The sequence below is a fragment of the Chiloscyllium punctatum genome, chromosome 44 (assembly GCF_047496795.1).
Source record: "Chiloscyllium punctatum isolate Juve2018m chromosome 44, sChiPun1.3, whole genome shotgun sequence".
In the NCBI taxonomy this organism is placed as follows: Eukaryota; Metazoa; Chordata; class Chondrichthyes; order Orectolobiformes; family Hemiscylliidae; genus Chiloscyllium; species Chiloscyllium punctatum.
The window spans coordinates 51,059,597-51,076,002 of NC_092782.1; positions in this window are offsets into that span (position 1 = coordinate 51,059,597).

Consider the following 16,406-nt stretch of genomic DNA (forward strand, 5'->3'; position numbering starts at 1 on the left):
AACGCACTAACCTCTGCATCAGTCAGCAGCAATGTGACCGCCTGAACCCTGCATTTGTCACCAGATTCTTGTGGCATGGTGGTAGTGTCCGTATCTCTGAGCCAGGACACCTGGGTTCCAGCGGTGTGACAGAAAATGTCTGAATAGGTTGATTTAAAAAATATCTACACAGCCAGCTGCAAATCGTATTAATAGGAACCCATGGCCATTTCATCCCCAAATTCCAGGCTTTGCTATTGAAAACAGTCCCAAATTTTAGGATCCTGAGCAAGAGCCCTGACAGCAACCTGGCTAGCAAAATAAACCTGCCAGGGATAGGCGCAGGGTAAATCTTTTGAGGTTATCGCACTTGAAATGGAAATTCAGGTACGATGCTATCACACCTCATTTTACACAGTTGACAAGGTCCTCTGTTAGGCGAGCTGACTCCATTGACAGAATACTAATCAGAATAGTGTTCCCAGCACTTGACCCAGCCTCAGTTATCACAGGCAGCCACCAGGATCAGACAAGTAATGTTAACCATTTGTCATTATCACAAGAGCATCGTGCAAAGGTGACACTTACAACCTATTAAGTACAGCAATCGTCGAAAACAGAGTTTTAGAATTAGAATTAGATTTTATTGTCACGTGCACTCAAGTACAGGAGTACAATGAAAAGTGTACAATGTCACCAAGCACAGTGCCATCTTAGGTACAAACCTTAGGTACTAGAATTCATACAGTGTGGAAACAGGCCCTTTGGCCCAACAAGTCCACACAGCCCCTCTGAAGAGTATCCCACCCAGACCCATTACCCTACACTTCCACTGACTAATGCATCTACCCGATACATCCCTGGACTTTACGGGACAATTTAGCTTGGCCAATCTACCTAACCTACACAGCTTTGGATTCTGAAAGGAAGCCAGAGCACCCGAAGGAAACCCATGCAGACACAAGGAGAATGTGCAAACTCCACACAGTTACCCAAGGCTAGAATTGAACCTGGGTCCATGGCACTGTGAGGCAGCAGTGCTAACCACTGAGCCATAGATTGGGTACAAAAATAGAGGAATAAAGAAAAAAACTTAAAAGTCTTACATTACAATTCTACACAGTATAAATTTGGGAAATAAAGACATAAAGTGAAAAGATTTTCATGCAGTCCTTGACATGGGGACAGTATTAACTGATGGTAAAGCTCAGTAATTTTCCTCTTCAAGAACTGCAGGAGGTGTCAATGCTGCTGTTACGTGAATCCCCCATAACTGCCATCACTGGTAGGTGCTTATATTCCCCAGAGCAGGACAGGAACGGAATTAAAATGAATCCCTGAAACTAATCAGTGACACATTGACTAGCCTGGGTCCTCAGTGACAACAATAGTGAGTGGTTTCACTGTCAACTGCTGACGCTGAATAATCACATCCAGACTAACTCACACGATCAGCAGCGGGCACTGAATTTTTGCCACAGAAGATATGGATAAACTACTTTTTGCTAATGACTCCGGATTTGCGGGACTGGTGTATGAAGAGAGATTGAGTCAGTTAAGATTACATTCACTTTGGTTTAGAGGAATGAGGAGGGATTTCATAAAATTCTTACCGAACATGACAGCGTAGACATAGGAAAGATGTTCCCGATAACAAGGAAGTCCACACCCAGGGCTTGTAGGTTAAGGATAAAGGGTAAACCTTCTAGGATTGAGATATGAAGAAATTTCTTCACCCAGAAAGTTAGGAGTCTGTAGAACTGACTATCACAGAATGTAGTCAAATCCAAAATTTTGAATATTTTTAAGTAGCACTTAGGACAAAAGGGAATCATAGGATTCGGAGGAAAAGCAGGGATAGGCTACTGAGCTGGATGATCAGTCATGATCATAATGAATGACAGAACAGGCTCAAAGGGCCTACTCTTATTTTCTTTGTTTCTATGTTATGTTTTACCAATACCGTTCTGTATTTACATTGTGGCCAATCCTTTTATTGAATTGCCACTCAGGAAAGAACAACTCGCGTTTATAAAGCACCTCTGACATAGTAATGCTTCACAGGAAAACTATTAGACAAAACATAACATGAAAATAGGACATAACAAGAAAATAGGACAGATGACCAAAAGCTTATTTAAAAAGCTACATTTTAAGAATGGTCTTAAACTGAGAGAACAGTGAGGTTTAAGGAGTTATCTCAAGATAGGCAGAGTCATTGATTGTGGAGTGATTAAAATTGGCATGCTCTAGAGATCAGCGTTGGAGGAGCACAGAGATTTCAGAGTGTTGTATGGCTGGAGAAGGTAAGGAGGGATTGGGCAGGGTGAGCTTCTGCAGTGATTTGAAAGCAAAGAGGAAACATTTTAAATTGAGGCTGAGAGTCAATGTGGTTCTGTGTGAACAGAGACGATTGGTGCAAGTTCAGACAGGGACAGCTGTAATTTGGATGAGATCAATTTACAGAGGAGGGAAGATGGGTCAGGAATGCTAAGGAATAGTCAAGACCAGAGGATAACAAAGATACAAATGAGGAGATGTGGATGGAGCCAGATCATGTTACGGATGTGGGAGTAAGCAATCTTAACGCAGATTGGAGGTGAGAAATTTATCTCTGTAAATAAAAATTGAAATTCAGTTGCCTCAGAGAGGGATGGAAATAACATTTAGAATTAAGTTCATTGTCACGTGTACCCCAGTTGCAAAGAACAGGGGTACAATGAAAAGTGGACAGTGTCGCCAACAATACTGTGCCATCTTCGGTACAAAGTAATTAGGTACACATCTTAGGTCTAAAAAGTAGAGAAAATAATGAAAAAAAGTTACACTACATTACAATAACAATGAAGCAGAGTTTGTGACAAGGACAACAAGACATGGGGTCCATCTTCCTAATACAGTATCTGGTTGGAGAATATTCCTGTCCATTGGATAATCGGTGGGACCAATGGGGTGTTCTAAATGTTCATCGGGAATTGAAAGATGTTGTCTGGTGACAGCATATAAATGGCTGGGGCCATATGTAAAGATTAGAGTGGCGCTGGAAAAATACAGCAGGTCAGGCAGCATCTGAGGAGCAGGAAAATCAACGTTTTGGGCAAAAGCCTTTCATCAGGAATGAGACATATGTCAATGGGCCATATGTCAATCCTCAGGAAAATTCAGAGGGAAACATGTAGGAGCAGGAAGAGAGGCCTTTGGAGAATGTGAGAATCTGCCAGTGATGGGTTCGATTAGATTGGAAGCAGATGGTACAATGACATTTGACTGGGAGATGGAGATTTAACTTAATTTATCCATCACCCAATCAGGCTGTATTCCTGACCATTGTAATTAAAATGGCAAACTCTATTTGATCAAGATCAGGTAACACCTTTCTTGCTTACTATTCACTATCCTTAAGACTCCGTCAATTTGTAAATGTCAGAGATGAGGCTGGTGTTGTAAATTCTGACCGCTACCTCAACTCTTTGAGGAGGTTACCCAGAGCCATGCCAGCAATTCCCTTGTCAACCCTCCTTCTGAGTCCACCTGCATCATTTAATCTTCAGTTTTTTTTATTATTAATGCATAAATATACTTTAAACATAAAACCAATACCTATCGGTATGTACAGAAAGGCTCTCATTCTGATTTTTCCAGTGAAGAGAAAGAAACACAAACTTATATTGGGAATATTAAGAACGGCAAGAAGGAAATATTTACTTTTTGAGGCACTGGGAGGGTCCAATAACTGAATAGGTCCCCTTGTAGTTTGGCAGCAAGGTATTAGATGTCAATCTTTCCCCACTGCTCCTTGGCGGTAGCTGCCCAAACTTTAGTTTGTCCCTCAGATCGTAGTCCTGAACCTTGGAATGTGCCAATCTGTGACACTTGGTCGGGGTCAACACCTTTCTCCAGAAGACCAACAAGTTTCAGGCAGATCAAAGAGCATCTTTCATTGAGATGATGGTCCTCCAGATGCAGTTGATGGTTGTCTTTGTTTACATTCAGAGGAACAGCCAATAGAGCAGAGTCTTGCATCATGGAGCTGCTTGGAATGAACCTCAAAAAAAAATCCCTGCATCTCTTTCCAGCCTTCCTTCCCAAAGGCACATTCCAGCAGTAGATGTGCGACAGTCTGTTCCCCACCTGCCTCCCCCCTTCACCCCCCCCCCCCCCCCCCACCCCACAGCCCCTTCAAAGACTGTGCAATGGTGCAGAGTCTGGTGTACATGAAGGATCTCACAGGTAGTGCCTTCCTCTCCCCCAACCAAGTGCTGTCTTGGTGCTTATTGGTAATTTCTGGTGTTGAGGCATTCTACCTAATGACTTGACAGTCTGCTCAAGGAATAGGATCCATTTTCTCCATTTCCCACAGGGTCTCAAGGATGCTACGTGCTGACCACTTCCTGATGGACTTGTCGTCAAAGGTTTTCTCCTTTGTAAATTTCTCCATGAAGGACAGGTGATACGGAACAGTCTAACTATTTGGAGCAATGAGGCTGGACCCATCCTTTGTAACACTGAGGATAGGTAAAACCTCAGTATGTAGTGACACTTGGTGTTTGTGTACCATGAGTTGACGCACAGGTGGATGCAGCTGCACACAGAGGTGGCCATCAGGGTGTGGGCTGCAATGGGTACGTGCTTCCCACCATTATCATGGTGTCCCTGTGGACGCCATCTATCTTAGAGCTCCAGATGAAGTGGAAGAAGACTCCGGTGATTACAACAGTGCAGGTTTGGGGAATGGGCCAGACCTGTGTCACGTACAGCGACAGAGAGAGTGCCTCACACCTGATGACCCAGGGTTTTACCTGAGATGGAAGGGGAGCTCCCAAAAACCCAGTTTCTGCCTCACCTTGCTGATGCATTCCTCCCACGTTTTTGCACATGCCCTGGCTCCTCCAAACCATATTCTTAGCATCTTCAAGTGAAAGGTATAGAGGATCAGCTGACCTCAGTTCCCAAGCAACATGGCTTCACTTTTGTCTCAATTTACCTAAGCTCCCAAGGCCAGTTTGAACTGGTCACTCATGAACACTGACAGAATCTGAGCAGAAAATAGCGGTGTCATCCATGTAGAGGGAGGCTTTGACCTGCAGGCCTCCGCTGTCTGGAATAGTCACCCCTCTCAGGCTCACATCCTTCCTGAGGGACTCAGCAAAAGGCTCTAAACAGCACACGCACAAGGTAAGAGAGAGTGAGCAGCCCTATCTGACTCTGGATCTGATGATTCCCATCCATTGATTGAGACCATGCTAGCGATGTTGGTGTAGAGCAGTCTGATCCAATTATGAATTCCCTCCTCAAAGCCCATTTTGGAGGGCACGTTCCCACATGTAGGTGTGCATGACCTTGTCCTGGTCCAGGCTGTCCTCCTGTCCTACACATAGGTGATTGTGTCCCTGAGGAGGGTAAGGCTTTCAGAAATAGTCCTGCCTGGTACAGCACAGGGTTTGATCGGAGTGAATCACCGATCCCACAGCAGCTCCTAGACAGGAATTTGTAATCCATATTTAACAATGAAATTTGTCATCAATTTCTAATTACCTCCCTTTCCCTCTTCTGCTTGTAGTTGAGGATGATGATACCTTTCCTCATGAATTCTCACATGCTACCTGCCAGGATCATATTATTGCACATCTCCAGCATTACTTGGCTAATCAAATCTCACAAAGCTGAATACACTATGGCCAGTAAGCCATTGCTTGCGGGAGTTTAATATTTTTCTAAAGACTTGAAAGTCATTTCATCCCGAGATAATGGCTGATCAGCCTCTCCCACATGCTGTTGTCCAAGATCTCTGTGATAGAGGTCATGAAAACAGGATTTTTTTATTTCAAAAATAAACTTTATTCATAAAATTGTTTGGATCTCTATACAATTGGTCATGCCATTCTTGTGCACACATTACATTGCTTTACATACAGACATTGAAATGTATTTTTCCTATATACAAGTCTGTACATTTACTATCCAGCTCTTCTGCTGACGCGTCAGCAGACCCCAAATGACTGGATGGGTCCCCTGTACTTCTTAGGCAGGCAGATATTACAAGGTGGCCTTTCCCCACCACGCCTTGGCAGCAGCTGCCCCAAGCTTCAGCGCGTCCCTCAACACGCAGTCTTGGACCTTGGAATGTGCAAGTCCACAACACTCAGTCGGGGTCAGTTCCTTCAGCTGGGAGATCAACAGGTTTCGGACCGCCCAGAAAGTGTCTTTCACCGAGTTGATGATCCTCCAGGCACAGTTGATGTTTGTCTCGGTGTGCGTCCCGGGGAACAGATCGTAGAGCACGGAGTCCCGTGTCACGGTGCTGCTCGGGACGAACCTCGACAAACACCACTGCATTCTTCTCCAGACTTCTTCTGCATAGGCACATTCCAGAAGGAGGTGTGTGACAGTCTCGTTCCCCCCCACAGCCACTTCGAGTGCAGCGTGCGGTGCGGCTGAGAGTCTGGCGTGCATTAAGGATCTTGCAGGCAGAGCCCTTCTCACCACCAGCCAAGCCATGTCTTGGTGCTTGTTGGAAAGTTCTGGCAATGAGGCATTCTGCCAAATGGCTTTGACAGTCTGCTCAGGGAACCGCCCGATAGGATCCACCATCTCCTTTTCCTGAAAGGTCTCAAGGACACTACGTGCTGACCACTTCCTGATGGATTTGTGGTCAAAGGTGTTTTTCTTCATAAACTTCCCCACGAAGGACAGGTGATACGGAACGGTCCAACTACTCGGAGCGTTCTGCGGCAGTGAGGCCAGGCCCATCCTTCGCAACACCGGGGACAGGTAGAACCTCAGTACGTAGTGACACTTGGTGTTTGATTACTGGGGATCCACGCACAGCTTGATGTAGCCAAACATAAAGGTGGCCATCAGGGTGAAGGTGGCATTGGGTGTGTTTTTCCCCCCATTGCCCAGATCTTTATACATCGAGTCCCTTCAGACCTGGTCCATCTTTGACCTCCATATAAACTGGAAGATGGCCCGGGTGACTGCAGCGGCACAGGTTCTGGGAATAGGCCAGACCTGTGCCATGTATAACAGCAATGACAGCGCTTCACACCTTATGACCAGGTTTTCCCGCGATGGAGAGCGACTGTAGCTTCCACCTGCCCAGTTTCTGCCTGACTTTGCTGATACGCTCCTCTCCAAGACTTGGCGCGCACCCCAGCACCCCCCCCCCCCACCGAACCAAATACCCAGCACCTTCAGGTGGTTGGTCCTGACGGTGAAGGGGAACGAGGATTGGTCGGCCCAGTTCCCGAAGAGCATGGCCTCGCTCTTGCCTCGGTTTACCTTGGCCCCTGAGGCCCATTCAAACTGGTCACAGATGCACATGAGTCTGTGCACGGACTTCCTGATGGACTCGGCAAATGGCTCTATGCAGCACACAAACAAGACAGGAGAGAGAGGGCAGCCCTGCCTGACTCCAGATCTGATTCCCACCTATTGATTGAGACTGCACTGACAATGTTGGTGTAGAGCAGTCTGATCTAATTGCAGAGACCCTCCCCAAAGCCCATTTTGGAGAGAACATCTCTCATATACGTGTGTGATATCCTGTCAAAGGCTTTCTCCTGGTCCAGGCTGATGAGGCAGGTGCCCAACCCTCTGTCCTGCACGTAGGCGATCGTATCCCTGAGGAGTGCGAGACTCTCAGCGATCTTCCTGCCCGGTACAGCACAGGTTTGGTCAGGGTGAATCACCGACCCCAGAGCAGACCTAACCCGGTTGGCGATAACCTTTGACAAAATTTTGTAATCCGCATTCAATAATGAGATTGATCTCCAATTTCTGATTTCCTCTCTCTCCCCCTTCCACTGTAGATGAGGATGATGATGCCTTTCCTCATGGATTCACTCATGGTACCTGCCAGAAGCATACTGACATACACCTCCAGCAGGTCCTGGCCAATCAAGTCCCACAGAGCAGCATAGAGCTCGACCGGTAAGCCATCGCTTCCGTGAGTTTTATTCTTTTTGAAGGACTCGAGGGTCTTGGTCAGCTCGTCCAGAGATAGCGGCTGGTCCAGCCTCTCCCATGTTCTATCCTTCCTGAAGTTGTTATATCAGTGCTCCATAGATCAGCTCCTACCAAAAGCCTAAAGTACTCAGTTTTGGAGAAAATGCCTTTTTGTGGATGCGATTACATCTGTTGTGAGAGTCAACAAGAGCAAGGCCTTATTTGTTGACTTTGCATTAATGCAACATTAAAGAGCAAACAACAAATGGTGTTTTGTTCCAATTCTGTTTAGTTTGAAGCTAAAATAGAGCATACATTTCATTCAAATGAGTTATTTAAGCAAACACACATCCAGCATCTTATACAAACCAATCTGAGAAAAGAACATAGCAATTTACAAGTTCAGAAGGTCGACTATTTGCTCTTTTGTTGATTTTCTCTCTTGCTGTTCAGATGGCATTAATCCTCATTGTGGAGCACTTCCACAGGTACCTGCAGTCTTGCTCAAGCAGTGATTATTCATGTTGAGAGGCCAGGCAGTGACTGCTGATGTTATATTAGACCTTGTACCCAAGTCAGCCAGCTACACCTCATAGAATATGAGTTCCTTGATTTGGGGCTGTTAACCTGGTCCAGTCAGGCAGCCCTGGTTGGCATATAAGAAGTGTGAGTGCCGGAGATAATGACATTCTGGTGCCTAATTCTGTATGAGGCAGTATTAGGACTGCTCATATAACGATGATGCGATCACAGCCTCTGTGGAGGTATTTCAGTCATCACCCAGCTCAATACACCCAGCCACACTTCCTGCATGAGTGGGCAGTATGATTTCAGGATCATGATCAGGAGTAGGAACACTGGCCAATTGTCATCCACAGTCTGAGCTCAATTCAGTTTGGTTTATTCTTTTATGGGATGTGGGTATTTCTGACTAAGCCAATATCTATTCTGTCATCATTCAGAATGCAGCTAATTAACAACTAGATCGCTGTGTGAGTGAAGTCACACAACCAGTCACATTTTTAAAAAATGAAACTCAATGCTCATTACTCTGTACAAAGATGTTGCCAGGGTTGGAGGATTTGAGCTATAGGGAGAGGCTGAACAGGCTGGGGCTGTTTTCCGTGGAGCGTCGGAGGCTGAAGGGTGACCTGGCAGAGGTTTACAATATCATGAGGGGCATAGATAGGATAAATAGACAAAGTCTTTTCCCTGGGGTGGGGGACTCCAGAACTAGGTTTAGGGTCAGAGGGGAAAGATATAAAAGAGACCTAAGGGGCAACTTTTTCACGCAGGTGGTATTTGTATGGAATGAGCTGCCAGAGGATGTGGTGGAGGCTGGTACAATTGCAACATTTAAGAGGCATTTGGATGGGTATATGAATAGGAAGGGTTTGGAGGGATATGGGCCGGGTGCTGGCAGGTGGGACTAGATTGGGTTGGGATATCTGGTCGGCATGGACAGGTTGGACCGAAGGGTCTGTTTTCGTGCTGTACACCTCTATGACTTTATAACTCTATTTGGCAATCTTTCTATTCAATTCACATGATACTGTCTCCCATTGTGGGAATCAGACCAATGTCCCAAGCACATTAGCCTGACTCTCTTGATTACTAGCCCAGTAGCAATACCTATACTTTCCTACACCTTCCCACATATTACCATGACTATTATAAAAACACCCAGTAAGTAATAGACATGTAATGCAGGGGGTATACATATCACTGTTTATTTACAGCATGAATACTCGGACATCATGGTATTGAGGTATATTATTTTTGCAGGTTAATCAGGAAGACCAGTTGATAAGGTACCAGTTAAAATAAAGTTTGTTACACTTGAAAAGAAAGTAATTACTGGGCTACAATGAAACAGAAGCTAATGGGACTAACTGGAGAGCTTGACTAAAGAGCCAGCACAACTATGGTGGTTGCAAGGCCTCTTTTTGTACTGTAACATTCCAAAACTCTCCCTCATAATTCGCTTTGACTTCTATTTTCTAGTTATGGCATACACTACACTGGGTGAACAAACTTTTCCAATAGCTTCCCAAAAACAGAAGTTGCTGGAAAAGCTCAGCAGGTCTCTCAGCGTCTGTGAAGAGAAATCAAAGTGAACGTTTCGGGTCTGGTGACCCTTCTGAGCATTTCCAGCAACCTCTGTTTTTGTTTCTGATTGACAGCACTCGCAGTTCTTTCGGTTTTCACATCGGTTTCTAAGTATAAATCATATTAAAATCTACCCCGTCTGTCTAGCACCTGACATATTCTGGATTGTCGCTTGTGTTGATTATGTTGACAAAGAACCAAACAGTATTCGCTGTTTTCTGGGATCACATATAAAAAGAGTCAGCTAGGACATAGGGAGTGATGATAAGAAGGTAAGAATATCTAACACTGCAACCTGTGAGTAAATTGACCACCAGCAAATCCATGTGTCTTGTTTTGAACTTCTTTTAATAATCTGGGTAATTCTGACTCAACTAAGCTTACAGGATCAAATTGTTTTGCACACTAATTGTATAAGGGGGCTTATCCAACTATATCAGTTAGTCAACAAGTGATGGGCTAGGTTAAAATTGACCTATTTATATTCCACTTGCTAATCTTTCAATCTCTATTCCTTGCCTGTATTTGGAATGCACTCTAAATCACGTATTTAACACAGTTCTGTCATTTTCCAGATGTTACACTCCAGATGTTTCACTCCAACATTAGACTTAGAATTAGAATAAGATATTATTGCCATAAGTACTCGTGTATCGGAATACAAGCGTCCAGTGAAAAGTGTACAAAGTTGCCATCCACCAGCACCATCTTGGTTACAAAAGGAGAATTTTAAGACACAGGAGAAATAAAAGAAATGGAACCAAAAGGAAAGAAAATTCCATTCAGATTCTCATAAAGTCCCAACTCAAAAAAGATGTATGGAATGCTCAGCCAGCCTGCGAGTCTCACATCAATCACAGGGATTATGTTCTTGCTCCTGCTGCTGCTGCCTTTGATTATGGAGACAAAAAAACAAACTTCAAAACAGGGAAGGAAAGTGAACACGGACATGATTCACAAGCCATTACAATTGCTCTCCAGATGATCTCAGGGGCTTGCTTTTCAACATCATTATATTGAACTGGAAATGGAATAGCAATCACTAAATGGACTGCGGTGGCTCTCTTTCAGATCATTGTCCAGTGAAGGAGGATCCTATGAATCTACAAAGTGTTTCTCCACCCGCAGGGCAGCCCTCAATCAGTGATCTCAATGGATCTCGGGAATTACCAGCCTAATGTCCTGCTCCCAGATGAATGCACAACACCATTGGAGATCTGCTGTATTCCAGTGATAGAAAATCCAAACCAAGACACAGAATTTTATCCGCGAGGTGGAATTGCAACATTACAATCCCACTTTCTGACTGCCTGCCTGAGCTACTTTCGCCATGGGTTGATGGGGTGGGTTAGATTCACTGCTGGCTGCTCTGAAGGCAGGAATGACATTGGCAATAGAGATAGATACCAGGGCAGCCGAGGTAACGAGGCTGCCACCGTTCATTAGACTTTGGCCCAGTTTCATGAATGTTAGGCACCCTATTCCTCAGCCTTCACCCCACCACTTAGTTCCCACCTACCCCTACATGTCAGCTCTATACCTCCCTTTTCTATTATGGTCGTATGAGAGAAAGGGCATCAAAGTGGATGTGAGGAATGTCAGATCAGCGATGATCTTATTGAATCAGGCTTGAAAGGCCAAATGGTCTCCTCCTGTTCCTACTTCTTATGGTCTTATAATCTTATATTCCTCATGGTAACCACGATGGATAGAACTTCATTAGGTCTATCTTTCAATCTGTTAATTTGGTGGCAAATCCTGCAAGGTTATCATTGCCAACCATAGCATATAACTTAATAATATTCTAAGCAGGCTCACTATCTAGTGGTATATTCCATTTTGATACTTGAATCTAGTGGAGAACTGCATTTCATGAGGTGTGAGCATTGTAGGCAAGCCCCACACTTGTTGTCTATCTTTAATTGCCTTTGGTAACTAACTGGCTAGTGGTGAACTGTTGCCTTGAACTGCCGCCTTGAAGTGCCACAATTCTGCTTAGTACAGACTTTCAGGATTTTGACCCAGCCACAGTGAAGGAATGGTGATATAAGTCCACTTGGGGTGGTGTGGTAGCTGGAGAGAATTGGGTAGTCAATGCTGTTTACATCTATCTCCTTCCCTTGCCCATCTCGGTGATTTGAGGTTGCAGGTTTGAATGGCGCTATCATAGGTTGAGAGGCAATATGATAAAAGTATATAAAATTGAGAGGAATGGATGTGGAGTCTTTTTCCCAGGATGGAAGTGTCAAATTGTAAGAGGCATAGGTTTAAGGTGAGAGGAGGCAAGTTTTAAGGAGAAGTGCGAGGTAAGACTGAGATCAGGCTTTATTCCTGATGAAGGGCTTTTGCCCGAAACGTCGATTTCGCTGCTCGTTGGATGCTGCCTGAACTGCTGTGCTCTTCCAGCACCACTAATCCAGTATTTGGTTTTCAGCATCTGCAGTCATTGTTTTTACCTTGAGATGTGCTACCAGGCAAGGTAGAAAATGCAGATATGATAGCAATGTTTAAGAAGTATGACGAACAGATGCACGAACAGGCAGAGAGTACAGTGATACAAACCATGTGCAGGCAGATGGGATTAGTTTAGAATGGCATGGTCAGCACAGACACATTGGGCTGAAGGACTTATTCCTCTGCAGTACTTGTTTTTATGTTTGACAAGTTACTGCAGCGCGTCATGTACATGGTACTTACTGTTGTTCACTGTGGTGTCTGTCAATGATAGGTGAAATAGATGTTTAAAATAATCATCTATACTAATCAAGCTTGCTATTTTGTCATGATGTTGGAAATGTATTCATGTAAAGTATTCCATCACAAGTGATTTGTCTCCTAGGTATAGAAGTGGCAGATGGAGTTCAATTCAGATAAATGCAAGGTGCTGCAGTTTGGGAAAGCAAATCCTAGCAGGACTTATACACTTAATGGGAAGGTCCTAGGGAGTGATTCTGAACAAAGAGACCATGGAGTGCAGGTTCAGAGCTCCTTGAAAGTTGAGTCGCAGGTAGATAGGATAGTGAAGAAGGTGTTTGGTAAGCTTTCCTTTGTTGGTCAGAGTATTGAGTACAGGAGTTGGGAGGTCATGTTGCGGCTGTACAGGACATTGGTTAGACCACTGTTGGAATATTGCATGCAATTCTGGTCTCCTTCCTATCGGAAAGATGTTGTGAAACTTGAAAGGGTTCAGAAAAGATTTACAAGGATGTTGCCAGGGCTGGAGGATTTGAGCTACAGAGAGAGGCTGAACAGGCTGGGGCTGTTTTCCTTGGAGTGTCGGAGGCTGAAGGGTGACCTTATAGAGGCTTACAAAATTTTGAGGGGCATGGATAGAATAAATAGACAAAGTCTTTTCCCTGGGGTCGGGGAACCCAGAACTAGAAGGCATAGGTTTAGGGTGACAGGGAAAAGATATAAAAGAGACCTAAAGGGCAACTTTTTCACACAGAGGGTGGTACGTGTATGGAATGAGCTGCCAGAGGAAATGGTGGAGGCTGGTATAATTGCAACATTTAAGAGGCATTTGGATAGGTATATGAATAGGAAGGGTTTGGAGGGATATAGGCCAGGTGCTGGCTGGTGGGACTAGATTGGGTTGGAATAGCTGGTCGGCATGGACGGGTTGGACCCAGGGGTCTGTTTCCATGCTGTACATCTCTATGACTCTATGAACTCATATGCCCTATGTAAATTTTAAAAATGTTTGGGATGCTCATAAAATTTTCAAAATCAACCGCTTTACAATAGTCCTCTAATAAAACATCCAAAATAAACAAACATTCAAAAACACCTTCAAAACATATTTATATTAGCTGATCATGAATCAGTCAGAGCGAAATTCACAGTCCCCTTTACAGCTCTGTCAACAAAGCCTGCTGAGCTCAATCCCTTTGTATGAATTAAAATTCAGCCAAACAGTCACACATGACAAAAAAACTTCGAGAGTTGTAATACTTTAAAATGTTTGGAGCAGTAAACCAGATCCACTGCTTCAAATGTTCAACAGCTTGTTGGGCTATCAATAAAAGAAAGGAATAAATAACAAGGGTCAATTGACACATTAATATCTCAATCCAAATGCTGTTGAATGTAGAAGAACACTTCATCCACTGGATAAGGTACTTTATGTGTCTGTGCACTTACACAATATCAGTCAATTTAATAGTCACTTAATTGTTCCATCATTTATGACTTTATGCAGAAGGTATTTATCTTATCACATACCATCGCGCTATGACATGTGGACTTGTCAACAATGTTTGAATTTTTACATCAAAACGTCTAGACAAGGCTTACTTCATAATTCACAACTCCTCTGAGGTGAAATGACCCATGACTCCTATCAAAACTGGTCTGGCTGTGCGGAATTATCAGGGAGTCTAAAATGCACAGCCCACAGTTCAGGTAGGCAAGGGCCTGATTACTGCTTGTGTACTCACTACGAGCATCCTGACCACAAACCCAAAAAAATCCAGAATCAAATCCTAATCGCCATTTTAACATTTCTCCCACCTCCAACATAGTATAAGGCCTGAAAACCCAGAACCAGACATACCACAATATGGTGGCTCAACATGGAGAGCACCCAAGAATAATGCAGACTCGGATTAATTAAAAGTGTGTCACATACCCAACAGCTCTTAAATGGTGAGCTCTAATTAATTTTTAACACTTCACTAGTGCCATCAACACAGTTTCAAAGTAGATGTGTCCCATTGACATTGGAAGTGTGTTGTTAACAGTTTTTATGTGGATTATCCTGGCTTTATTAGAAAGAGTCTTGAGGTCATACCCTTTTTGGTTGTCTGGGATGACATGGAGGGACATGGAGTCAGCACATCGATGATCCCTCCAGAGTTTGTAACTCCCCAAAACTGCGTTGATGTCTTCGGAAGTAGAAGATTGATCACTAGTGAAATGCTGTGAGGAAATGAATCTTACAGGCATCAGCAAAATATCATTTAGTCATTAAATATATTTGGTCATTAGTTATCCTGAGAAGACTGCTAAGAGGTATATAAAGCTATTAGAGAGGATGTAAAACAGATTGACAACAATGATACTGGAAATGATATACTTCAGCAAAGTCTACAGGCAAGAGAGGCTTTGGCTTTTTTCTTTAGAGAGATGAAGGTGCGGGATTTGCTGTGATAAAAGAGTTCTAAGTTATGAGGTAGCTGGACAGTGTAGATAGGAGTGAATAGTTCCCATAAGGTCCACTGTTAAAGGTGGCACGGTAGCTCAGTGATTAGCACTGCTGCCTGACAGCACCAGGGATCCAGGTTCGCTTCCTGTCTGGAGTTTGCACGTTCTCCCTGTGCCTGTATGGATTTCCTCCAAGTGTTCTGGTTTCCTCCCACAGTTCAAAGATGTGCAGGTCAGGTGAATTAGCCATTCTAAATTGCCTGTAGTGTTAGGTGCATTAGTCAGAGGGAAATGGGTCTGGGTTGGGTTATTTGTCAGAGTGGACTTGTTGGGCCAAATGGCTTGTTTCCATTCTATAGGGAATCTAACCTAAACAAAAGAATTAAAGGGCACCTATTTAAGGTGATTAGCAAGAACAAAGCAGAAGTTACATTCTGATGCCATGACTCTGGAGAATACTAGCAAATGGTTGAGCAGTACTCTCACATGAAACTGGTAAAAACTTCTTTAAATATGGGGATGTACAGATCAGGTACCAATTGTCAGACCTTAATGGCTGTCTGAGATCGCATATCAGATTTTATTCTCAATGGTCAGGGGCTGAATCTTACAAATGGTCAAATTAATTTTAAATTTCTTTGGCTGCCACATCATCAAGGGCTTTACCATCGGGAATAGTTGATGCAAAGACCAGAGCATCTTTGAAATGTTTAAGGCAGAGGGAGATATGGTATGAGAGGAAGACAACGGAATATGTTTTGGATCTATCGAAGGGCAGGCAATAGGAAGGCTTGCATTCATATAGCCACCTTCATGTACACAGGGCATGCTATAAAGCCTCACAGCCAACAAAGTAATTTGTGAGGTAACATTACTGTTTGTGAACAGGAAACCTAAAAGCCAATTTACACAGGAAGCTCCCACAAGCAACAAGCAATGTGATATTGAGCAGGTAGTGAGGTTAATTGGGAGATAAGTATTGGGCAGGTCACTGGGGAGAACCTCCCTTCCTTTCTGAAGAGAATGCTCTGGGCTCTTTCGTGTCCACCTGAAGCCTTCCTTTAGTAGCTCAGCTGAGAGTCTCTGACAATGCCATTGAGGTAGTAATCCAGAGGCTGTGCTAATGCTCTGGGGGAAGAGCCTGAGATCCCAGCCCAGCAATTGGTGGAATTTAAACTCTATCAATTCAGGATTGTCAGCAAGAGAGCTCGAAGTGAGATGAGGAG